This window comes from Taudactylus pleione, unplaced genomic scaffold (genome assembly GCF_031769625.1).
Source record: "Taudactylus pleione unplaced genomic scaffold, aTauple2 ptg000845l, whole genome shotgun sequence".
NCBI lineage: Eukaryota > Metazoa > Chordata > Amphibia > Anura > Myobatrachidae > Taudactylus > Taudactylus pleione.
Genome location: NW_028285247.1, coordinates 7,757,376 through 7,783,157, shown reverse-complemented (window position 1 = coordinate 7,783,157; position 25,782 = coordinate 7,757,376).

Sequence of the window (25,782 nt, the reverse complement as noted above, 5' to 3'; positions counted from 1 at the left end):
ATATATTTTGGTTTTGCCAAAACCACCCTCACATCTTTTTTTATCTGAATTTTTTTTAAATTATAAAAACAGCTAAGCTTATTTAATTTGGGTCTGTTTTCGTTCCTACAGTAATACTAACCTCAAAAACATTATTTTTTTCCAAACGTTTTTAGTCAAGTTTGACCACCTCACAGCTCACAATTGTGAGGTTCTAGTTTTGTTGTGGACCCGGGGTGGTGATAGGAGCAGACACAGAAGCAGATTTAAATGAAAATGTGGAACTTTTAATGAGTGGTTTAGTAGACATGAATATGGCAAGAGTAAAAAGTCCAGGTAAAGCACTGAAGTGCACTTGGGAACTGTAATGAAGCAAATGGGAGAATGTCCAGATAGTGACAGGTAGGAAACAGTCCAATATGCAGATATGTTGAGCTGAAATGATATGCAGGCAGGGGAATTATAATCCAGCAGAGTGTAAGTGGAGGCAAGGTGCAGGGTGACAGCAGATTCAGGTACTCAGACAGGAGGAAGGTAAATGGAGGGTGCAGGGAAGTCAGGCAGTTGGAGCAGGCAAGGTAACAGGCTAGGTAACGTTTCCAAGGAGGCAGGTAATGAGCACAGGAACTCTCTCTCAGCTGTCGCTGAGAAACATATTGTACTGGCCATAAAGGGAGGCTCTGGACCTCCCTATATACCAAGTGCCGCACCGTGACTGGTCGGAGAGAGCATGTGACCCACCAGAGAGAGCATGTGACCCAACTGAATCAAATGCCCGGAGGCAAAATGGCGGCGCCCATGCCGGGGGGAACTGAAGCACCGCCATGCCTCACCAGCCCAGACTGACAATGTGCCCGCAAAGAACCACGCACAGCCAATGCCCCATGCCAAACACCAGCACCACCTCCAGACACCCCCCACCACAGCAACCTCACAGGTATTACCCGTCGACCACCATGCCGAGAAACCCTGATCGTGACAACAATATTGTTCACCAATATTGGCCAAAGGCTGGCTGGCTGGCTAAACTAGGTAATAGAGCAGTGGCACAAACACACAGCAGTTTAAAAGAATATAGCACATCTATGAAACATTGCTGCACAGCAGTGGCAGAATGGATGGCAGTTTAATAAACATTATGACCTCATGGAAAAAAATGTTTTCATTAATCAATTTTTGATGAACTAGATCAGGGGCCCGAGGGCAGTACAGGGAAATGGAGGTGGAGTATGCAGTGGAAAACAGGCAAAGGATTGATTTATTAAGAACATTAAATTTGAGACGTGGCTTTGCGAGAGCTGTTTTGCAGCAACTGAGAACAGAAATGGCCATAAATTTGGGTAACACATCCCTGTAGCATCCCTGTAGTACTCCCCTGTAGTACATTTAGAGAGTCTGCGTATGAGGGTAAATAGCTCAGAGGTCCAGGGCAGTACAGGGAAATGGAAGTGGAATATGTAGTGGAAGGTTTTTGCTCCAACTCAGAGCAAGTTATCTCCTTGATCAGCAGACCAATTGACTCAGATGTAGCCTGTCTTAATCAAGGATACCATTCCTTTATATTCAGTATAGGGGCAGCTGTGGCTGTTTTGGCAGCTGTGGTTAAAAGGACCAAGTGTTAAATGCACAAAGTCTGCTAATGAAACAGTTAATGAAACAGTTGAACAAACATTAACCAACATCTAAGGTAATTTCGGATAAAAAAACTAATTTCTTTAAAATTTGTCTAAAAATAACTAACCTAAAACTCACCATGTACTACAGATTTCTTTTTATCAAAACACTCCTTTGTATTTTCTCTAAGGATATAACATCCTTACCTCTCCCTGTATCTCACCTAATAGTGCTTATTGCAGCCGCATTGATTCACTCACCTCCTCTAAAAACTAATGAGCTTTCTTTTCATCATACATTGACTATTACAACCTTATTATGTCACTATAAAAAACTTTTACACACCTCCTACAACTATTTTTACTTCTCTATCCTCCTGCTTTTAATAGCTAGTAACATATCACCAAATCCAGGCCCCACACACATACAGCGGATTTACTATGGAATAAATATCCTGCAAACCTCACGTGTCCCCCATCACTCTCCAAATCATTAAATGTGCCTTATGGAATCAACACTCTTCATTATTTTACATCTGAACATCTCTTTCCAACTACTTTCAACAATTTCTACATTTACCTGAGACTGCTGGTTCACACCTTAACCAAACTCTTTAAATAGCCCTTGATGAAGTGGCTCCAGCTACCCATCAAACTTCAGGTAAACTGAAATTACAACCATGGCTTTCCACAGACACCTACAAAAACTATCACGTAAAGTAGAATGTCAGTGACGTAAATCTTAATCCAAATAACTTCTTCACATACTGTAAAATTGGAATCCATCCATCTGTCATCAGTCCCATGATCACTGTCTACCCCATCTGTGTCTCCCCTGTCTGTCTGCTCCTCCCCTTTAGAATGTAAGCTCTCACGAGCAGGGCCCTCTTCCCTCATGTGCTTTTCCTTCCTTTACTTTACTTATATTGTTATCGACTCTATACTCCTTACAACAGCACCTAACCCTTGACTTTTGCCATCCTGCTACTGTTGCAGTAAAGTTTATATACCATGTGCCTGTCTTGCAATATCTTGTATTGTATGTCACTGTTTTCTTGTTCTGTTCAACTGTTTATATACTGTTTCTGTACTTTGTTTATGTACTATGTAAGGTGCTGCGGAACCCTTGTGGCGCCATATAATAAAGTATAATAATAATAATAATAATAATAATAATAAGGCAGGTTCATTAATTAAAAAAAATAAAATTGAGATGTGGCCTTGTAACTTCTTGTTCATATTACCAAAATAATACTAAGTATAATTCTGTTAATTTGTTTTTATAATTTGTGAGGCACCACAAATAATTATAAATGTGTTGCAAATTAGTTACATGTTTAAGCAATAACCAATAAAAATGTTTGTCTATGCAAAACAGGTTGTCACCAATGCCCCCCAAAAATACTGCCCATAATGGAAAAAAAAGTGGTGCAAGAGGCCCTCCCACCCACCAAGCTGTTCAGCGACAGGGACTGCCACTTTTGTGGCTGAAGTGCATGGTTTGTTTGGGTCCTCAAAAAGCAAGCTACCAATGGGCTTAAGGCAGCTAACAGTGTTGTTAATCATCTCTAAACTGTAATAATGTCATTATCATCCTCTTCCTCCTCATCTTCATTGGTGTTAACATCGTCATACAGTATTAGCTCATTGCTACTGGAATCCACGATTTCAGAAGTCTCTATACTTTGTTGCAATCGGTAGCAAAGGTTTTCCTTATTGTATTTGTGGTTCATTCTTATGAAAATTAGTTTTTCCACATTTTGAGAAAGTACAGTATTCTCCTATGTTCACAAGGTTGTCAGCTCTGCTAAACACTCAATCCGAGTACACACTGGAGGAAGGGGCATCTTATACTTTATATATCAGATTGAATCACAGTAGAGGTGTTAATAATTGTGGGCAATTCTTTTAAACCTGACCAGATGTCAAAATTATGTTTCACTTTGGTGCGCTAAGTTGACTCATCCTCATCACCAGTGGGTCTCTTGGAAAAGATAATTTTTTTCTTGGCAGCAGCATTTGTAGGTGAAATTGGCACTAGAGGGAGAGTTTGTTTTATGGTTAGAGGAGAAATACTCATTTAAACGCTAGAGGATCACAGTTCTCCCCGTAATTCACAGTCATATGACCGCCGGGACTTGTAAGCCTCGCTGAACTCGCTGCAGCCATCAGGAGCAGGTAAGTAACCACTGGGCCACCAGGGACAATATGTCAACATTCTAACACGTCAACATTTCACCACTGTCAATAAAAGTTGACATGATAACTGTATGCATATCATGCTACACTACATTTATATATATTTATATATATATATATATATATATATATATATATATATACATATAGCAGAAGGTGCAGCACTCAGGACACAAAAATAGAGTCACAGACTGGAGTTTTGGTCAGCAACGTTTCAGTATTCTAACTGTCTTCAGGTTACAACAGAAATGAGTAATTGACATACCTTTATACAAGCCTGCTCACCCCACGTGCATCAAAACCGGCTTCCCGAAGCGGGACCACTCACCCGTCCAAAGTCGCCTTATCCTGATGTCATCACGCTAGCAGCGTGGTTGCGTCATCAAAGTGCAATGTATCCCCATCACCATAGCTACCAACAAGCGTCCTAGATGGCGCCAGCACTCTACGAAGTACAAACAATTATACATACAATCAGCTGTCAGATGAGCATTAATAAATATAGATCTACATAGACCGTCTATCCATAAGGGATAGATCCTATATCAAAGACGGCTTAAAGGATGGCTTTTTTTTGCTTGCCATTTAAAAAAAAAAAGCCATCCTTTAAGCAGTCTCCGATATAGGATGATCAACCATATCACACCGTCTCTAAGAGGGGGGGACCGTTCACGCAAATTACTGCAGTGTGAAGCTAAATGGATAGCTAGATTAGGTGTGGCATACCCTAATGGTTTAAATGAAACTATCCCTTATAGATGCTTTATATAAGCACCTTAATATGGCATTCATAGTAGAAGGCAATAAGAAGTATAGGTATAGGAGTTTTATTATGGTCTATGTAGATCTATATTTATTAATGCTCATCTGACAGCTGATTGTATGTATAATTGTTTGTACTTTCGTAGAGTGCTGGCGCCAGCTAGGACGCTTATTGGTAGCTATGGTGATGGGGATACATTGCACTTTGATGACGCAACCACGCTGCTAGCGTGATGACGTCAGGATAAGGCGACTTTGGACGGTGAGTGGTGCCGCTCCGGGAAGCCGGTTTTGATGCACGTGGGGTGAGCAGGCTTGTATAAAGTAGGGATGAGTGGGTTTGGTTCCCTGAGAACCGAACCCACCCGAACTTCGGGGATCCAGGGTGATCCGAGCCCAAGCTCGGATCTCCCTGTCTGCCCCGGATCCCTCTCCCGAGGCAAAACCTCGAGATCTGCTGTCGGATCTCGAGGTTTTGCCTCGAGTGGCCATTTTAAAAAAATGCCTTTGCCTTTAATGGGCAAAGTGCTGATTGGCTGATAGAGCCGTCTGTCACGGCTCTCAGTGAATCAGCATTATGGTGCTCATTTGCATGTAGCACGGACTCGTGAGATCCGTGCTACATGCATCTGTGTGACTGACAGTGACACAGAGCACAGATGGGTCAGTGAGACCCGTCTGTGTTGCTGTGTATTTCAATGACACAGATGCACGCACGGACCAGGAGATCCGTGCTACTTGCATCTGTGTCATTGACACAGAGCACTGACGGGTCCGTGAGACCCGTCTGTGCTGCTGTGGTAAAAAAAAAAAAAAAAAACCTGTGTAAAAAAAGAAAAAATTGCGTGCCCCCCCAAAAAAAGAGCAACCAGCCCCGGGCATTAGTGACCCAGTGCTGGGTGTGCTTAAATACAGGGGACAAACGACATAGGGGTCCCCTGTACTTAAGCACAACCAGCACCGGGCTAGTCAGAACCAGCGCTGGTTGCCAAAATACGGGGGACAAACGACGTAGGGGTCCCCCGTATTCTGCGCAACCAGCTCTGGGCTCTGATCCGGTCCTGGTTCTGGAAATACAGGGGAAAAAAAATTAGTAGGGTTCCCCTGTATGTTCCAGAACCAGCACTGGACTTTTTCTAGCGGGGGGCTGATGCCACAGCCAGGGGAGCCCTTTCACCGGGCCCCCCAGCCGCAGCATCAGCCCTGACCACTAGTCAGCCCAGGCCGGGGATCCCTGGTGAGCTGGGGACCCCCCCAATAAAGGGGTCACCCTCTCCAGGGCACCCCAGGCCCAGGCTGATAGCCCGGGGCTATCCCCGCCACCCCTGGTGGCGGTGGGTGGCGGGTTGATTGTGTGGTGTGGTGTAAATAAAGAATATCAAACATTGTCTTTACAAGTAGAACTGCAAGTCCCAGCTAGCCTGCCCTGCATGCTGGTACTTGGAGAACCACAAGTACCAGCATGCAGGGCATTAAGGGCCCACTAGTACTTGTAGTTCACCTGTAAAAAAAATGTTTAAAAAAACACAGGACACACACACCGTGACAGTATAAGTTTATTAAACATACATACACACACACACATGTACACATACTCACCTATGTAACCTGTAGCATCGGTCCACTTGTCCGGTAAAGTATCCATAGGGGACCTGTGAAAAAAAACATACTCACCATCTCCTATGCAAGGTTCTGTCCTCTTCGTTCCAAAGTAGGCATCCCCGGACTTGGCAAAATAAAAAAACGAAAACGCGATCCACGAACTTAGTACCGTTCTATAGAACGGTACTTCCCGAATGAGAGCTTAGCGGCGGGGTATCACCATGGAAACCCCGCTGCTAAACGTTCATTGGCTGAGAGAGGTCATCTCCCGTCTCTCAGCCAATGAACGGCTCCCTCCATTGTAGTCAATGGTGGGAGCCGCAAGGTTATTAAAGTTTACCCTGCGGCTCCCACCATTGACTACAATGGATGGAGCCGTTCATTGGCTGAGAGACGGGAGATGACCTCTCTCAGCCAATGAACGCTTAGCAGCGTGGTTTCCATGGTGATACCCCGCCGCTAAGCTCTCATTCGGGAAGTACCGTTCTATAGAACGGTACTAAGTTCGTGGATCGCGTTTTCGTTTTTTTTTTTTGCCAAGTCCGGGGATGCCTACTTTGGAACGAAGAGGACAGAACCTCGCATAGGAGATGGTGAGTATGTTTTTTTTCACAGGTCCCCTATGGATACTTTACCGGACAAGTGGACCGATGCTACAGGTTACATAGGTGAGTATGTGTACATGTATGTGTGTGTGTATGTATGTTTAATAAACTTATACTGTCACGGTGTTTGTGTCCTGTGTTTTTTTAAACATTTTTTTTACAGGTGAACTACAAGTACTAGTGGGCCCTTAATGACCTGCATGCTGGTACTTGTGGTTCTCCAAGTACCAGCATGCGGGGCAGGCTAGCTGGGACTTGCAGTTCTACTTGTAAAGATAATGTTTGATATTCTTTATTTACACCACACCACACAATCAACCCGCCACCCACCGCCACCAGGGGTGGCGGGGATAGCCCCGGGCTATCAGCCTGGGCCATGGGTGCCCTGGAGAGGGTGACCCCTTTATTGGGGGGGTCCCCAGCTCTCCAGGGATCCCCGGCCTGGGCTGACTAGCGGTCAGGGCTGATGCTGCGGCTGGGGGGCCCGGTGAAAGGGCTCCCCTGGCTGTGGCATCAGCCCCCCGCTAGAAAAAGTCCAGTGCTGGTTCTGGAACATACAGGGGAACCCTACTAATTTTTTTCCCCTGTATTTCCAGAACCAGGACCGGATCAGAGCCCAGAGCTGGTTGCGCAGAATACGGGGGACCCCTACGTCGTTTGTCCCCCGTATTTTGGCAACCAGCGCTGGTTCTGACTAGCCCGGTGCTGGTTGTGCTTAAGTACAGGGGACCCCTACGTCGTTTGTCCCCTGTATTTAAGCACACCCAGCACTGGGTTACTAATGCCCGGGGCTGGTTGCTCTATTTTGGGGGGGTGCACGCCATTTTTTTCTTTTTTTGCACAGGTTTTTTTTTTTTTTTTTTTTACCACAGCAGCAAAGACGGGTCTCACGGACCTGTCATTGCTCTGTGCCAATCACACAGATGCATGTAGCACGGATCTCCCGGGTTCGTGGTACATGCAAATGGGCACCATAACGCTGATTGGCTTCCTGTCTGCCACTGCAGTGCCACTCCAAGATGGGCCACGTGTTTGTGCCGCCCACTTGTGTCGCTTAGCATAGTCATCCAGCTACCTCGGTGCAACCTTTTGGCCTAAAAACAATATTGTGAGGTGTGAGGTGTTCAGAATAGAGTGGAAATGAGTGGAAATTAATGTTATTGGGGTTATTAATAGCATAGGAACAAAAAAAGGCCCATTTTATGTGATTTTAACGTTTTTTTTTATTTTTTAAGAAAAAATCCAGATCCAAAACACAAAACCCAGAACCCAAAACACGGAAGGGTGGTTTTGGCAAAACCAATCCAGATCCAAAACACGAAGAAAGATCCAGATCCAAAACCAAAACACAAAACACGAAAAGTGGCCGGTGCACACCCCTAGTATAAAGGTATGTCAATTACTCATTTCTGTGGTAACCTGAAGGCAGTTAGAATACTGAAACGTTGTTGACCAAAACTCTAGTCTGTGACTCTATTTTTGTGTCCTGAGTGCCGCACCTTCTGCTATATATACTATACCTGTGAAGGCACCGACCACAGCTGCTGTATATCTGTTTGTGAGTGCCGGTCCAGTGGTAAATATATATATATATATATATATATACATATATAATGTATTTATTGACAAATGGACACACATATATACATATGTGTATATATATATAATGTACACACACATATACAAATATACAATACATCAGTCTCATAATTTTTTCTTCACACTTCAGTTTCTCCTGAGAAGACCTAACACACCAAGAATATTCCCTAAATTAAATCCTTTAAGCAAATGTATTAAGAGTCATATCAGACAGTCATAAATTGTCTAGGAAACAGGAAGAGACATATAACTTCCTGATTTATTCCTTACGGAATGGTCCAGTTGTTTCTGCAAAGGAAACCCATCCTTGCTGATCCATGACTCCAGACGCTTCCATGGAGATAGAGGGGGAGTAGTTTCTTTATCTATTCTAGACAGAAATATTCTGGCACAAAGTTCTATCTTCCAAGTGTTTCTCACTAGAGGCCATTTTTCCTTCTGACAATGCGGCCCATCCAAGCACTCTTATAACAGCAGATACAAATGTAAAGAGCAGAGTCTCTGGCTAAGCTTCTTCCTGATCTTCTATCATTCTCTTGTAATGGATCGATGCCATTGTTCTAGTAAGATGTTACATGTTGTGGAGACTGCTCAGAGTCTGATATGGCTGTAGATTGGATTTAAAGGACCAGTAAGCCGCTTAACTGAAATTTTTAGATATTAAACCAGAAGCGAAAGAGCGAGTATAACAAACATATAAAGTATAATGACATTAGATATTTTGTGTTAGAGAAGTGCGGATACGGTTCTTAGAGAACCGACAACAACCGAATTTAGGGCTTCTGAGTCCAAGGGAATCACTTTGGGGTAGGAGTGGAACCGAGTGGCAGTTCGGATCTTCCCGTAGTTCAGAACTCGGATTTAAAAACCAAACTCGGGTTTGGATTGCAAGCTCACAGGTCAAAATTACGTAATTTTAGCTTTTTTTAATATATTCTTTTTTAAATACAGAACCAAAACATGTGAGGGTGGTTTTGCAAAACCAAAACACAAAGATGAATCCGGATCCAGAACCAACACACAGGGATTGGCGCACATTTAAATTTTATGTATATCTTCGCTCAGTAATACACAGAAGTCAATTTACAAAGTGTCTGCTGCACAATGAAAAAGCAGCCTCAGATCCACCATGTGCCTTGAGTTGGTAGCCTTTGATGAAGATCAGAAGTTTGCGACGCCAGGGGACATCGCTTGGGCAGGGTGAAGGTGCCCTATGTAAAGTACACTATAGGTTTGCCAATGGCTTCATTTTGCAGAGCATTACAGAAATGAGATTTCCTTCTGCAAAGTGATATTATGTTAATGAGATAAAGGGGAATTGCTTGCCAGGCAGAGGGGTACATTGACATTTTCACTCCACAAAAGCACTTCAGTAATGCACCAGCTATTGGTCTTTGGGTTTCGTCCCATATTTTTAATGCAAACCATTTTGTTGCACTTCGGTGGAGAAGCACTGTTCTAGTTGTACCCTGATTAATGTAATAAAATGTAAGAAAACGTTGCATATAAAAATGGCACATACTGTATAATGAAGACAGTTCCCATATACTCTCACTCTTATGAATAATATCAGATATACATACATGCCTCAGAAAATTTGGTAACAGGCAATCGGTGTGCGTACAGATCACCCTTTCCCCCATGCTGACTGCTGTGGCCCAAGAGTGGGTTAGCAGGACTGTGCCTGAAAATTGTATGTATATAAATGAGGCTAAAGCAAGTACAGATGAGCTGGGTGAACTTCAGGGACCCGAGTATGAACTCCAGTTCAGAAATCGGATCTAAAAACTGGATCTTGTGTGTTTTGTATTACATGGAAGGGGTTGGGTGTGATATCCAGGCGCAGAATAAAAACACGGGGGTCTGTGCACATCACTAAAAGCAAACGCGTGTTTTGGTTTTAGTTCTTCTAAATCATTGTCGTGTTTTGGTTTTGGCAAAATCATCCACAAGTGTTTTGGTTCAGTATCAGGTTGGACTTGTGGGCATTTACATTTTCATACTCCTAGGAGGGGAGGGTAAGCATGCATCTTGATGTGCAAGACGGTTTGATCACTTATTTTTTACAAAAGCAGGTGAAAATTGTGCATCAAATCCCGAAAAAGCATTTTTTCCGGAATCAGATGGTGTTACTGAACGCCATCCTGAGATAATCTTCATAGGCTGCTGATTTACACGCCAGCCCAGCCACTGCAGCCAGCAAAAGGACACCGCAGACATGTGGCCCGGATTCACTGGCAGAATACAGAAGATAGGTAAGCCGGGGGGAGGGGATGCAGCGGAGTGGCGATCGGACACCCATGGGGGGTGACGGACACGCGCAGGGGGGGTTGTGGCCATATCAAACAGCGGAGGATGCAGGGCAGAGGGTGACAGACAGCGGGGAATAGAGAGGGAGGGCAGATACAGTGAGGAAATCCTTATGGATACCTCACCCGTAGGGGTAAAAGTATCACTTTTCCGAAAAGCTGACTCCGCAAAAAGAGCAGCTTTTCGGAAGTGATACATTAGTTAGGGAGGCATGCTGAATGCCTCCAAAACATTTTTTAAACTCGCAGCGAGTTTAAAACATATATATGTTTGATAATTATGTCATGATGACACTTGATCTACTCATAAAAGGCTTTTCACAGAGAAGGATCATAATCCTATGGGAATATAACATTTGGATGTTGCCAACCTGCACCATATTTCATGCATGTCTTTCGTGTTTGTAAATCTGTCTCCCCAGAATACTGGTATTAGCAATTTTTCACCAGTGTGGGTTGTAACTTCACATATACGGCTAATATAACCGTCCATTTTCACTTCAGGAATTGTCTTGTTTAAGTTTTCAAAGTGTTGAGTACTTATCTGGAGTATATATTATTGTTTTAGTATGCTGTTATCCTAATAAATTAATTTCATTATTATTTTATGTGAGTGTATAATCTTTACTGTTTATGTCAACACCTATTTATAAAGATACGTTTTTGCGGTGGTCACCAGGTGCACTTCATCAATGCTCTCCGAAATGTTGATATACAGTAAATTCAATTAAAATTGGAGGTTAAATTACCCAAACATTTAAGTGTATTCTTGATTTTAAAATACCGGGTGCAAATCAACTTAAAAATGAACTCTATATTATAAGCTCTTACAGGCAAAACCGTCTCTGCCCTTTCTGCCCTCTGTCTCGCATCTGTGTCTTCTCTGTATATGTGGAATGAAGTGTACAGCTGGTCTCTGCACCTCCTCTCTGGCACCTTAGTCTGCCCTGGCCTACAGTAGTTTGAGCAATAAGTGACCAAAGGTCATGCAGGTTTTGTTGGTATATGGAGTGCACTACTGCGCTGTCTCCATGATGCTCCTAATGGGGAGATGTATTAAGCCTTGGAGAGAGATAAAGTGGAAAGAGATAAAGTACCAACCAATCAATTTCACTTTACAGGCTGTGTTTGAAAAATGGCAGTTAGGAGCTGATTGGTTGGTACTTTATCTCTCTCCACGGCTTTGTACATCAACCCAGTGAGCTATCTTCGCCTTTACCAAGATGGCCACCGTTGGGTCTTCTGCAAATGCATCTCGACATCTTGCCACTGTGTTTGAGAGCCACGGTACAATTTAGATGTCAATGTGTAGTATTTAGCTGCAACAATACCCCACATTATCCTTCTCTACCTGCTACCATACATGACCAACTAGTCCTCTGTAAGCTCCTCTCCATATACTGTGCATATTGATGTAACTGTGAGTACGGCTGTACAATCTGGGCATGGCAATAAACCCATGCTCCTGTTTCAGTCTTTCCGTCTGGTGTGCCTAAAATACTTATTTTTGCTGGTGTCTATTATTTATCACCTGTGGACATCACAACATATCAATTGGTTTTACACCAATGTTTTTTGGGTGTGGACACAGGTACTGTAATACTAATTTCTTGTGGTAGTACAGTGCAATACAATAAGTTGGACACCATGTTATGGAGACTTTCCCCTCACTTCATGTATCATCCCGGGTTCCTGGCTGCCTCTTCTCTGTAATATGTTTATGGTCTCTGTATTTTCTGCAAATCGAAATCACCATATTACTGTATGGCCATGGTTTCTGTGTCCTATTGGAGGATAGAGTGATTTAAATAAAAATATTATTATTATTTATTACGATTGTTGTTACTACAGTCACCATGTCGTGTTCACTAAACGCCATGGAGGCATTACACCTCATATGTACTTATCTTATACCTTTTTATGTATGACTTGTTCTACTCAGTGTCCTGATTTATGTGGCAACTTACAAATTAAGGTACTTGTGTACTCTATGGACTCATTCAGACTGATTCAGACCCGCTTGCTAGATGCGAGCGCTCGCATCCATCATATGCAAATTTTTCTAAGTGACGACATGGGAAGAGATCGCCAAGGCATAAGCACACCCACTTTGTCTGTGCGAGCGATCACTCTGTGTATGCAGACACCCATTAGCGTATGTTGAGATGCCCACTAGCGCACGTCATCTCCAGGAAGTGTATTAAAACTAGGGGTGAGCGGGTTCGGATTTCTGAAATCCGAACCCCCCCGAGCCCCCCCGATCCGAGTCCGATCCGAGTCAGGCTCGACTTTTCCCGCCTGACTCGGATCTGAAATCGAGGCAAAACGTCATCATCCCGCCTTCCGAGTCTCGCGGGTTTTGGATCCTATATAAGGTACCGGCGTCGGCGCCATTTTCTCACTCGGCTGTGGACAGTGAAGAGGGAGGGTGGGAGTTAGGGCTGTGTAGTGTAGTGTAGTGTAGTGTAGTGCTGCTGTTGTCCACTACTTCAAAGTCCATAGGGGCTGGCTGTGTTGTGCTGTGCTGCTGTTGTTAATAGGGGCTGTGTCCACTACTTCAAAGTCCATAGGGGCTGGATGGACTGTGTTGTGCAGTCAGTTCTCCATAGGGGCTGTGTCCACTCCAAAGTCCTGTGCAGTGTCCCAGTCCTAAAGGAGTGCTGTAGTGTTGTCCAGGGGGTGCTCTGTCCATCAGGGGTGCTCCCCCCAAGGGCTAAAAAATAATATATTTTCTGTGTTTGTGAATTGTGTGCGCAGTAGCCGCACGTGCATCAACAAAGTAGTGCCAAGCGTGCGCCTGTGTCATAAGTAAAGGGCCGGCTGGCTTGACCGTTAAGGGTGCTGTAACCCCCGAAAGTACACTCCAGTCCAAACCAAAAAAAAAATTATTTTCTGTGTTTGTGAATTGTGTGCGCAGTAGCCGCACGTGCATCAACAAAGTAGTGCCAAGCGTGCGCCTGTGTCATAAGTAAAGGGCCGGCTGGCTTGACCATTAAGGGTGCTGTAACCCCCGAAAGTACACTCCAGTCCAAACCAAAAAAAAAATTATTTTCTGTGTTTGTGAATTGTGTGCGCAGTAGCCGCACGTGCATCAACAAAGTAGTGCCAAGCGTGCACCTGTGTCATAAGTAAAGGGCCGGCTGGCTTGACCGTTAAGGGTGCTGTAACCCCCAAAGTACACTCCAGTCCAAACCAAAAAAAAAATTATTTTCTGTGTTTGTGAATTGTGTGCGCAGTAGCCGCACGTGCATCAACAAAGTAGTGCCAAGCGTGCGCCTGTGTCATAAGTAAAGGGCCGGCTGGCTTGACCGTTAAAGGGTGCTGTAACCCCCGAAAGTACACTCCAGTCCAAACCAAAAAAAAATTATTTTCTGTGTTTGTGAATTGTGTGCGCAGTAGCCGCACGTGCATCAACAAAGTAGTGCCAAGCGTGCACCTGTGTCATAAGTAAAGGGCCGGCTGGCTTGACCGTTAAGGGTGCTGTAACCCCCGAAAGTACACTCCAGTCCAAACCAAAAAAAAAATTATTTTCTGTGTTTGTGAATTGTGTGCGCAGTAGCCGCACGTGCATCAACAAAGTAGTGCCAAGCGTGCGCCTGTGTCATAAGTAAAGGGCCGGCTGGCTTGACCGTTAAAGGGTGCTGTAACCCCCAAAGTACACTCCAGTCCAAACCAAAAAAAAAATTATTTTCTGTGTTTGTGAATTGTGTGCGCAGTAGCCGCACGTGCATCAACAAAGTAGTGCCAAGCGTGCGCCTGTGTCATAAGTAAAGGGCCGGCTGGCTTGACCATTAAAGGGTGCTGTAACCCCCGAAAGTACACTCCAGTCCAAACCAAAAAAAAATTATTTTCTGTGTTTGTGAATTGTGTGCGCAGTAGCCGCACGTGCATCAACAAAGTAGTGCCAAGCGTGCGCCTGTGTCATAAGTAAAGGGCCGGCTGGCTTGACCGTTAAAGGGTGCTGTAACCCCCGAAAGTACACTCCAGTCCAAACCAAAAAAAAATTATTTTCTGTGTTTGTGAATTGTGTGCGCAGTAGCCGCACGTGCATCAACAAAGTAGTGCCAAGCGTGCGCCTGTGTCATAAGTAAAGGGCCGGCTGGCTTGACCGTTAAAGGGTGCTGTAACCCCCGAAAGTACACTCCAGTCCAAACCAAAAAAAAATTATTTTCTGTGTTTGTGAATTGTGTGCGCAGTAGCCGCACGTGCATCAACAAAGTAGTGCCAAGCGTGCGCCTGTGTCATAAGTAAAGGGCCGGCTGGCTTGACCGTTAAAGGGTGCTGTAACCCCCGAAAGTACACTCCAGTCCAAACCAAAAAAAAATTATTTTCTGTGTTTGTGAATTGTGTGCGCAGTAGCCGCACGTGCATCAACAAAGGAGTGCCAAGCGTGCGCCTGTGTCATAAGTAAAGGGCCGGCTGGCTTGACCGTTAAAGGGTGCTGTAACCCCCGAAAGTACACTCCAGTCCAAACCAAAAAAAAATTATTTTCTGTGTTTGTGAATTGTGTGCGCAGTAGCCGCACGTGCATCAACAAAGTAGTGCCAAGCGTGCGCCTGTGTCATAAGTAAAGGGCCGGCTGGCTTGACCGTTAAAGGGTGCTGTAACCCACAAAGTACACTCCAGTCCAAACCAAAAAAAAAATTATTTTCTGTGTTTAGCCGCACGTATATATCAAATCGATATAACATAAATGGAGGACCAAACTTTCTCCGATAAAAATAAAATAGAGAAAGATCAAGAACCACTTCCTCCTAGTGCTGAAGCTGCTGCCACTAGTCATGACATAGACGATAACATGCCATCAACGTCGTCTGCCAAGGCCGATGCCCAATGTCATAGTAGAGGGCACATACAATCCCAAATGGCAAAGTTCAGGAAAATGACCTTGAAAAAGACATTTAAATCAGCTGAAGAGAAACGTAAACTTGCCAATATGCCATTTACGACACGGAGTGGCAAGGAACGGCTAAGGTCGATCCCTAGTATGTTCATGACTAGTGGTTCAGCTTCACATGACGATGGAAGCCCTCCTCCCACTAAAAAAATCAAAAGAGTTAAGCTGGCAAAAGCACAGCGAAGAACTGTGCTTTCTAAGAAGATATCACAAATCCCCAAGGAGAGTCCAAGTGTGGTGGTGGTTGCGATGCCTGACCTTCCCAGCACTGGACGGGAAGAGGTGGCTCTTTCCACCATTTGCACGCCCCCTGCAAGTGCTGAAAGGAGCACCCACAGTCCACTTGCTGATATGCAAATTGAAGATGTCACTGTTGAAGTACAACAGGATGAGGACACTGGTGTAGCTGGCGCTGAGGAGGAAGTTGGCGAGGAGGATTCTGATGGTGATGTGGTTTGTTTAAATCAGGCTCCGGGGGAGACAGTTTTTGTCCGTGGGATGAAAAAGCCCATCACGGTCATGCCTGGGCAGAAGACCAAACATTCCACCTCTTTGGTCTGGTAATATTTCTATCCAAATCCGGACAACAACTGTCTTGCCATATGTACCATATGTAAAGGTGAAATAAGTAGGGGTAGGGACGTCAACCACCTAGGAACATCCTCCCTTATACGGCACCTGCAGCGCGTTCATAAAAAGTTACTGTCAAGTTCAGAAACTTTGGCTAAGACCGTAAGCAGTCCAGGGACACCTAAATCCCGTTGTCCTGTTGTATCCAAGTGCCTGCAAACCACACCGTCAACTCCCTCCTCGTCAATTTCCTCCTTAGTCAGGATCGGAAGTAGTCCTGCAGGCCATGTCACTGGCATGACTGACTCTCCTATCCGGGATTCCTCTGGAGGATCCTGCATTGCTACGCCTACTGCTGCCGCTGCTGCTGTTGCTGCTGCTGGGAGTCGTTCATCATCCCAGAGAGGAAGTAGGAACACCACTACTTTTACTAAACAATTGACCCTCCAACAGTCCTTAGCGAGGAGGATGAAGTACGACAGCAGTCATCCTGAAGCAAAACGTATAACTGAGGCCTTGACTGCTATGTTGGTGTTAGACGTGCGTCCGGTATCCGCCATTAGTGCAGTGGGATTTAGACAATTGATGGAGGTAGTGTGTCCCCGGTTCCAAATCCCGTCTAGATTCCACTTCACTAGGCAGGCGATACCGAGACTGTACAGAAACGTCAGAAAAAGTGTCCTCAGTGTCCTGAAAAATGACGTTGTACACAATGTCCACTTAACCACGGACATGTGGACAAGTGGAACAGGGCAGACTAAGGACTATATGACTGTGACAGCCCACTGGGTAGATGTATCACCTTACGCAGCAACAGCAGCAGCGTCACCAGTAGCAGCATCTCAGAAATGCCAGCTCGTTACAAGGCAGGCTACGCTGTGTATCACCGGTTTCAGTAAGAGGCACACCGCCGACAACCTCTTAGAGAAACTGAGGGAAATCATCGCCCAGTGGCTTACCCCACTTAGACTCTCCTGGGGATTTGTGATATCTGACAACGCCACCAATATTGTGCGGGCATTACATCTGGGCAAATTCCAGCACGTCCCATGTTTTGCTCACACAATAAACTTGGTGGTGCAGAATTTTCTGAAAAGCGACAGGGGCGTGCAGGAGACGCTTTGGGTGGCCCGAAAAATTTCTGGCCACTTTCGCCATTCAGCGACTGCGTGCCGAAGACTGGAGCGCCAGCAAACACTCTTGAACCTGCCCCGCCATCACCTGAAGCAAGAGGTTGTGACGCGGTGGAACTCAACCCTCTATATGCATCAGAGGATGGAGGAGCAGCAAAAGGCCATACAAGCCTATACATCCACCTATGACATAGGCAATGGAGGGGGTATGCACCTGACTCAAGCGCAGTGGAGAATGATTTCCGTGTTGTGCAAGGTTCTCCAGCCCTTCGAACTTGCCACACGTGAAGTCAGTTCAGACACTGCCAGCTTGAGTCAGGTCATTCCCCTCATCAGGCTTTTGCAGAAGCAGCTGGAGAAAGTGAAGGAGGAGCTAAGACGGAGCGATTCCGCTCGGCATGTGGGACTTGTGGATGAAGCCCTTCATTCGCTTTGCCAGGATTCCAGGGTGGTCAATCTGTTGAAATCAGACCACTACGTTTTGGCCACCGTGCTCGATCCTAGGTTTAAAGCCTATGTGGTGTCTCTCTTTCCGGCCGACACAAGCCTGCAGAGGTGCAAAGACCTGCTGGTGAACACACTGTCAGCTGAAACGGAACGTGACACGTCAACGGCTCCTTCTTCATTTTCTCCCGCAACTGGGGCTGCCAGGAAAAAACTTAGGTATCCTAAGCAACCCGCTGGCGGTGATGCAGGGCAGGCAGGACCAAGTTTGGACATCTGGTCCGGACTGAAGGACCAGGCAACAATTTCTGACATGTCTACTGTCACTGCATATGATACTGTCACCATTGACAGAATGGTGGAGGATTACATCGGTGACAGCATCCAAGTAGGCATGGCAGACAGTCCATACCTGTACTGGCAGGAAAAAGAGGCAATTTGGAGGCCCCTGTACAAACTGGCTCTATTTTACCTGAGTTGCCCCCCCCTCCAGTGTGTACTCCGAAAGAGTGTTTAGTGCAGCCGGGAACCTTGTCAGCGAAAGGCGTAGGAGGTTGCTTCCACAGAATGTGGAGAAGATGATGTTCATCAAAATGAATTATCAGCTCTTCCAGGGAGACCAGCCTCCAGAAGGTACAGAGGGACCTGTGGTGGTGGATTCAAGTGGGGACGAGTTAATACTTTGTGAGGATGAGGATGTACACTCTGAAGAGGGTGAGGAATCGGTGGATGAGGAGGATGAGGATGACATCTTGCCTCCATAGAGCCAGTTTGTGCAGGGACACATTAATTGCCAGCTTGTTTTGTGGGGGCCCAAACGAACCAATCATTTCAGCCACAGTTGTGTGGCAGACCCTGGCGCTGAAATGATTGGTTTGTTAAAGTGTGCATGTCCTGTTTATACAACATAAGGGTGGGTGGGAGGGCCCAAGGACAATTCCATCTTGCACCTCTTTTTTTTCTTTGCATTATGTACAGTTTGGGGCCTAGTTTTTCAAACTGCCATCCTGTCTGCCACTGCAGTTTCACGCCTAGATGGGTCACATGTTTGTGCCGCCCACTCGTGTCGCTTAGCATAGTCATCCAGCTACCTCGGTGCAACGTTTTGGACATAAAAACACTATTGTGAGGTGTGAGGTGTTCAGAATAGACTGGAAATGAGTGGAAATTAAGGTTATTGAGGTTAATAATAGCATAGGAGCAGAAAAACCTACAAATTCTGTGATTTTAGCTGTTTTTATGCTTTTTTAAAAAAAAATACATCTCCAAAACACAAAACCCAGAACCCAAAACACGGAAGGGTGGTTTTGGCAAAACCAATCCAGATCCAAAACACGAAGAAAGATCCAGATCCAAAACCAAAACTCAAAACACGAAAAGTGGCCGGTGCACACCCCTAATTAAAACATTGGTAAATCGAGCACCATCGGAAGCTAATGCAGTGCTTGTGGTTCCCTTACCCTGCCGCAAGCACTGCGAGGACTTCAGTGTAAAAAACAGGCATGTGACGTGTACTATGACACTGCCTGTTAATTATGCACGCCTTAAAAATGGCGTTGAAACACCGATGCATGCCTGCATTCGCACCTCCACACCCCCGTTATTAGTAGGGATGAGCGGGTTCGGATTTATAAAATCCGACCCCCCCGAGCCCCCCCGATCTGAGCCGGGAACAGAGTCCATCTCAGGTTTTCCCGCCTGACTCGGACCTGAATTCGAGGCAAAACGTCATCATCCCGCTGTCGGATCTCGCGGGTTTTGGATTCTATAAAAGTTCCCCGTGTCAGCACCATTTTTCACTCTATAGTGTTATAGTATTGTCCAGGGGGTGGTCTGTCCATCAGGGGTGCTCCACACAAGCGCAAAAAAAACATTTTTCTCTGTGTTTCAGAATTGTGTGCGCTATAGCCGCACGTGCGCCTGTGTCATAAATCAAGGGCCGGTTGGCTCGTCTGTTAAAGGGTGCTGTAACTCCCAAAGTGCACTCCAAAAAAATTTTTTTTTTCTGTGTTCATAAATTGTGTGCACTGTAGCTGCATGTGCATCAACAAAGTAGCAGCGCCAAGCGTGCGCCTGTGTCATAAGTCAAGGGCCGGCTATCTCGTCTGTTAAAGGGTGGTGTAACCCCCAAAGTGCACTCCAAAAAAAATAAAGAATTCTTATTTTCTGTGTTTGTGAATTGTGTGCGCAGTAGCCGCACGTGCAGCAACAAAGTAGCAACGCCAAGCGTGCTCCTGTGTCATAAGTCAAGGGCCGGCTGGCTGGCCTGTTAAAGGGTGCTGTAACCCCCAAAGTGCACTCCAAAAAAAATAACAAAATTCTTCTTTTCTGTGTTTGTAAATTATGTGCATAGTAGCCGCACGTGCATTAGCAAAGAAGCAGCGCCAAGCGTACGCCTGTGTCATAAATCAAGGGACGGCTGGCTCATCTGTTGAAGGGTGGTATAACCCCCAAAGTGCCAGGAAAAAAAAACTTCTGTGTTTGTGTGTGCCTTAGCCGCACGTGCATCAATATCACATAAATGTAGGACAAAAATTTGTCCGATAAAAATAAAATAGGGATAGATCAAGAACCACTTCCTCCTAGTGCTGAAGCTGCTGCCACTAGTCAGGACATAGATGATGAAATGCCATCAACTTTGTCTGCCAAGGCCGATGCCCAATGTCATAGTAGAGGGCATATAAAATCCAAAATGGCAAAGTTCAGGAAAATGACCTTAAAAAATAAATTTAAATCATCTGAGGAGACACGTAAACTTGCCAATATGCCATTTATGAAACGAAGTGGCAAGGAACGGCTACGGTCCTCCCCTATGTTCATGACTAGTGGTTCAGCTTCACATGATGATGGAAGCCCTCCTCCCGCTAAAAAAATCAAACGAGTTAAGCTGGCAAAAGCACAGCTACAAACTGTGCTTTCTAATTCTAAGAAGATATCACAAATCCCCATGGAGAGTCCAAGTGTGGCGACGGTTGCGATGCCTGCCCTTCCCAACACTGGACGGGAAGAGGTGGCTCCTTCCACCATTTGCATGCCCTCTGCAAGTGCTGGAAAGAGCACACACAGTCCACTTGCTGATATTCAAATTGAAGATGTCACTGTTGAAGTACAACAGGATGAGGATATTGGTGTAACTGGCGCTGAGGAGGAAGTTGACGAGGAGGATTCTGATGATGAGGTGGTTTGTTTAAATCAGGCACCAGAGGAGACAGTTGTTGTCTGTGGGATGAAAAAGCCCATCACGGTCATGCCTGGGCAGAAGACCAAACATTCCACCTCTTTGGTCTGGCAATATTTCTATCCAAATCCGGACAACAACTGTCTTGCTATATGTACCATATGTAAAAGTGGAATAAGTAGGGGTAGGGACGTTAACCACCTAGAAACATCCTCCCTTATACGTCACCTGCAGCGCGTTCATAAAAAGTTACTGTCAAGTTCAGAAACTGTGGATAAGACCGTAAGCAGTCCAGGGACACCTAAATCCATTTTTCCTGTTGTATCCAAGTGCCTGCAAACCACACTGTCAACTCCCTCCTCATCAATTTCCTCCTCAGTCAGGATCGGAAGTAGTCCTGCAGGCCATGTCACTGGCATGACTGACTCTCCTATCCGTGATTCCTCGGGAGGATCCTGCATTGCTAAGCCAACTGCTGCCATTGCTGCTGTTGCTGCTGGGAGTCGTTCATCATCCCAGAGAGGAAGTAGGAACCACTACTTCTTTTACAAAGCAATTGACACACCAACAGTCCTTCGCAAGGAGGATGAAGTACGACAGCAGTCATCCTGAAGCAAAGCGGATAACTGAGGCCTTGACAGCTATGTTGGTGTTAGACGTATGTCCGGTATCTGCCATTAGTGCAGTGGGATTTAGACAATTGATGGAGGTAGTGTGTCCCCAGTACCAAATCCCATCTAGATTCCACTTCACTAGGCAGGTGATACCGAGAATATACAGAGACATCAGAAAAAGTGTCCACAGTGTCCTAAAAAATGCGGTTGTGTCCACTTAACCACGGACATGTGGACAAGTGGAACAGGGCAGACTAAGGACTATATGACTGTGACAGCCCACTGGGCAGATGTATGGCCTTATGCAGCAACAGCGTCACCAGCAGCAGCATCTCAGAAACGCCAGCTCGTTCCAAGGTAGGCTACGCTGTGTATCACCGTTTTCAGTAAGCGACACACCGCCGACAACCTCTTAGAGAAACTGAGGGAAATCATCTCCCAATGGCTTACCCCACTTAGACTCTCCTGGGGATTTTTGATATCTGACAACGCCACCAATTACATCTGGGCAAATCCAGCACGTCCCATATTTTGCTCACACAATAAATTTGGTGGTACAGAATTTTCAGAAAAATGATAGGGGCGTGCATGAGATGCATTGGGTGGCCCGAAAAATTTCTGGCCACTTTTGCCATTCGGCGACTGCATGCCGAAGACTGGAGCACCAGCAAACACTCTTGAACCTGCCCTGCCCTCACCTGAAGCAAGAGGTTGTGACGCGGTGGAATTCAACCCTCTATATGCTTCAGAGGATGAAGGGGCAGCAAAACGCCATTCAAGTCTATACATCCACCTATGACATAGGCAAAGGAGGTGGTAGACACCTGACTCAAGCGCAGTGGAGAATGATTTCTGTATTGTGCAAGGTTCTCCAGCCCTTTGAACTTGCCACACGTGTAGTCAGTTCAGACACTTGCAGCTTGAGTCAGGTCATTCCCCTCATCAGGCTTTTGCAGAAGCAACTGGAGAAACTGAAGGAGGAGCTAAGACGGAGCAATTCAGCTCAGCATGTGGGACTTGTGGATGAAGCCCTTCATTCGCTTTGTCAGGATTCGAGGGTGGTCAATCTTTTGAAATCAGACCACTACATTTTGGCCACCGTGCTCGATCCTAGGTTTAAAGCCTACATGGTGTCTCTCTTTCTGGCCGACACAAGCCTGTAGAGGTGCAAAGACCTGCTGGTGAAAACACTGTCAGCTGAAGCGGAACGTGACACGTCAACAGGTCCCTCATTTTCTCCCGCAACTGGGGCTGCCAGGAAACAACTTAGGTATCCTAAGCAACCCGCTGGCAGTGATGCAGGACAGAGAGGACCAAGTTTGGACATCTGGTCTGCACTGAAGGACCTGGCAACAATTTCTGACATGTCTAATGTCACTGCATATGATACTGTCACCATTGACAGAATGGTGGAGGATTACATCGGTGACAGCATCCAAGTAGGGATGTCAGACAGTCCGTACCTGTACTGACAGGAAAAAGAGGCAATTTGGAGGCCCATGTACAAACTGACTCTATTTTACCTGAGTTGTCCCCCCTCCAGTGTGTACTCCGAAAGAGTGTTTAGTGCAGCCGGGAACCTTGTCAGCGAAAGGCGTAGGAGGTTGCTTCCTCAAAATGTGGAGAAGATGATGTTCATCAAAATGAATTATCAATTCTTCCAGGGAGACCAGCCTCCAGAAAGTACACAGGGACCTGTGGTGGTGGATTCCAGCGGGGACGAATTAATACTCTGTGAGGATGAGGATGTACACAACACTGAAGAGGGTGAGGAATCTGTGGATGAGGAGGACGAGGACCACATCTTGCCTCCGTAGAGCCAATTTGTGCAGGTACAGATTAATTGCCAGCTTGTTTTGTGGGGGCCCAAACGAACCAATCATTTCAGCCACAGTTGTGTGGCAGACCCTGGCGCTGAAATGATTGGTTTGTTAAAGTGTGCATGTCCTGTTTATACAACATAAGGGTGGGTAGGAGGGCCCAAGGACAATTCCATCTTGCACCTCTTTTTTTTTTGCATTATGTACATTATGTACTGTTTGGGGCCTAGTTTATCAAACTGCCATCCTGTCTGCCACTGCAGTGTCACTCCTAGATGGGCCACGTGTTTGTGCTGCCCACTTATGTCGCTTAGCATAGTCATCCAGCTACCTCGTGTGCAACCTTTTGGCCTAAAAACAATATTGTGAGGTGTGAGGTGTTCAGAATAGACTGGAAATGAGTGGAAATTAATGTTATTGAGGTTAATAATAGCATAGGAACAGAAAAACCCACAAATTCTGTGATTTTAGCTGTTTTTATGCTGTTTTCCAAAAAAATACAGATCCAAAACACAAAACCCAGAACCCAAAACACGGAAGGGTGGTTTTTGGCAAAACCAATCCAGATCCAAAAAATGAAGAAAGATCCAGATCCAAAACCAAAACACGAAAAGTGGCCGGTGCACACCCCTAGTTATTAGTGTCTTGCCCCTGTTACCACCCACAAACGGCCTCTCCTGTCACTCATTTCACTGGGCCGTCTTTGCTGGGCAAGAGAGCGGGCTGCAATCGCACAGAGTAGTTCGCGCACGCGCAGAATGAAGCATGCGCATGCGCGTTCGCAAACCATTGGGCCACTTGCGAGCGCACAGCGCTAGCGAGCAGGTTTGAATCAGGCCGTCAGGGCCTGATTCAGACCCGCTTGCTAGATGCAATTGGATGCAAATTTTTCAAAGTGACGACATCGGAAGCAATCGCTCGTTAAGGCATAAGCACACTGAGTCAGCCATTTTGCTTATTGAGTTAGTTCAGTAAGAAAAAGGGAAACTAATGAAGCCCCTTGGCTCAGTGATTTCACTTGCTCCTAGTGAAATAATAGGCTGCAATTTTCCCACTGTGAAGTTACATTAAGGTTTTTATGCATTTTTCTTTAGTCATATCCTAAGTTGATAATAATGATGCTTATTTTAAATTATTGTTATATTAGCAACAATATTTAAAGATGAAAGTATTTTACTTGATCTGTTGACTGTCATATGTTTGTCCAATATAATTGTAATTTACCTGCAGCATGTCCAAGCATTATAAAGTATTCACAGTAGATTCAGGGAATGTCTCAGGTGAGTTACATTTCTGTATAGCTACAAATTGTGTAGCAATCACAGTGTCTATCAGCCGCGACAGACTCACTGGGGTGAAGAGGAGCCAGGACACTGTGGGGGTAGGAGCAATTGAGTACATACTTTAAAAAAAATAAAAAAAGCTGCCTCCCACACAGAGACTACAAAATTAATCTAGAATAAAGATAGCCTTTAAGTTACTTGAAGAGTGCAATGTGTTTTATTGTTCTGCTTAATGAGAAGTTTGTACTGGTGGCTTGTGAGTGGGATGATCAATTTACATGATGTGAGCAAGTTCTGGTCTATGGATGTACGAGGTCACTGACCAAGGTCCTCTGCACCTTTTTTGCCAAGCCTGATGGTCTGGGCAGGCTTCATATTGTGTTACTGACATGTCAAAAAGCGTATCTAACACTAATACAGTACTGTTTGTGTGATATACTGATTTTACAGACTAGCAATGATGATTTAAAAAAAATCATTATTTACAGTAGGAAAAAGTGGAGAATACAATAAAATACCTTAGGGGAAAAATAAAAATTATTATTGGAACCCTTCTTGTTAGTTCTGGGCCTTCAGCTGTAAAATTTATATTAATTAAGAGTTAGACCCTCCCCTTTAGAAAGTAAGCTCTCACGAGCATGACCCTCTTCCGTCATGTGCTTCTCCTTATACTTTCTTCTACTCCTTACTCCCAACAAGAGCATCTAACACTTGAGTGCTGACTCCCTGCTGCTTATTTTGAGTGTTATGATAGCTAATGCAGCGGTATGCGGTTGGGATGTCGATGGTCTAAATGCCGACCGTCGGCATCCCAACAGTCTAATCCAGGCAAGTGTCTAATGACAGGCGTCGAAATCCCGACGCCTGTCATTAGACCTACGCCGGGAGCCCGACACCCAGCTTACCAATCGAAGGTAAGCCGGGCGCGGACAGCCACTGGGGGGGGTGTTAGGTTAGGGGCTCCCGGGGGGGACTTAGGGTTAGGCACCCCCTTGGGAGGTTATGGTTGGGGTTAGGGTTAGAGCTCAGCACTTGTGAGCGGGTCTGAATGAGACCCTAGGTCTAGTCCAGAGTGTTGTTGTTTTTTTCCATTTAGTATGCTTATTAGCCCTGATAATACATTACTCAGATTAGTTTGTAACTCTGTAGGTATACATGTAAATGTAAATACTGCC